Raw genomic sequence first — 1468 nt, forward strand, 5'->3', positions numbered from 1 at the left:
GCTCTCCAGCGCGGCGAAGCTGTTCCTGAACGCCTGGTGGAGGGCGCTGACCGCCGGTCGGGACATGTCAGACACGGCCTTGACCTCGGCCTCCGCTCTGGTTTGGACTGGGCCTTAAATATAGTTCTGACACGTTCTGGAGAAGTCTAAAAGCCCCAGCACGCTTCTGCACAGGACATGAAACTATTTCCGGTCTCCTCATGTAAACTATTGACGTATGATGCCTTCACTGATCCTTAAAAATAAGGATCTACTTAAATAAGTACAGCTCACGGTTTATCGATAAAGAGGCAAGATTTCAGAAATTTAAACATGTATTGCATTCCTTTAAAAAAAATTTATTACTGTATTAATCTAATAAAAAAAATATATGCTCCAACTTGTTTTATGAGTATTTTAGTTTTTGTGAACATTCCTTTTTTGTTTAATAAATGGCATGTCTGTTGGGTTCTTATTTATCCTGCTAGAATCATTAAAGTTGTTTATTTAAAAAAACTGTAATTTGTGCTTGGTTAATATATTTACAACCTATATTTATCACTGATATTTTCTCTAAAAGGCTTTTATTTTGTCACACGATGTAGAAAGGAGATTTTTACGAGCCATCTTCGAACGCAGCTTAAAACCTTCCTGACGCGAGCTCAATCCGTGTCCTAATTGGCTGGATTCGTGTTGTGGCCCCGCCTCGCGCGGACATTTGAAAACGACTTCGTCAAGAAGATAGGACCGAGGGAACTGAGAAAACATCTATCACCTTTGTAAGAAAACCCGATTCAAACTCACTCTAACCGAATCAAACATATTTTTATTTTAATTAGTCAGATGAAAGAAAGGAAACGGGAAATAAATAATCATCGACTTTAACTCCATAAGCTAACGATATAGCTGCTAACGTCCGGGGCAACGTATTTTTTCATCCTAAAAACGACGTCTTTGTGAAGCTCTCTGTAGACATGGCTCCCAGGAAAAGGACCACGAGGCAGCGGAAGAACAACCAGAACATGGAAAAACTGGACGTTTTCCTGGAGGACTTCGACAGCGAAGGTAACGACGAAGCTTTGGGCTCTTTAGCTTAGCATCAATGAGATGCATTGCTGGAGAGGTTAAGCCAACAATTGAAAATACGCAAAGAGCAACGCCATATTGGACATGTCAGTAAACATGAGATATGGTTTAGCAGATTCAGTAAAATGACCATGAAATGCTTAATTTTGGTCAGATTTTGAAAGGAGAAAGACTTGAATCTTACAAAAATAACCCCCAGGCCCTGGTATTAATGTTTTTGTACAAACTGATACATTTCTATAAATTATTATATAGGAAACACAATACATACCTGATGCATTGTGATCGTTTTATTTTCCAAATTTACTCAATTTATGCAAATCCATTTAAATCTACAGTCAGACTGAGATTTACACAAATTGTTAGATGCCTCAGTCTGTATTTATAAACGGATCGGTGGATA

At 38.7% G+C, this 1468-nt stretch overlaps 1 long non-coding RNA gene across 1 annotated transcript; it reads left to right on the forward strand.

Annotated features, from left to right (window-relative positions):
* The first annotated feature begins 599 nt into the window (after positions 1-599).
* On the forward strand, positions 600-1044 carry LOC112139634. The gene is made up of 2 exons (XR_002918024.1): positions 600-758; positions 942-1044. It is a non-coding gene; the product is annotated as an uncharacterized LOC112139634 (long non-coding RNA).
* The last annotated feature ends 424 nt before the right edge of the window (positions 1045-1468 follow it).

Source organism: Oryzias melastigma, unplaced genomic scaffold (assembly GCF_002922805.2).
Source record: "Oryzias melastigma strain HK-1 unplaced genomic scaffold, ASM292280v2 sc01092, whole genome shotgun sequence".
NCBI classification, from domain to species: Eukaryota; Metazoa; Chordata; class Actinopteri; order Beloniformes; family Adrianichthyidae; genus Oryzias; species Oryzias melastigma.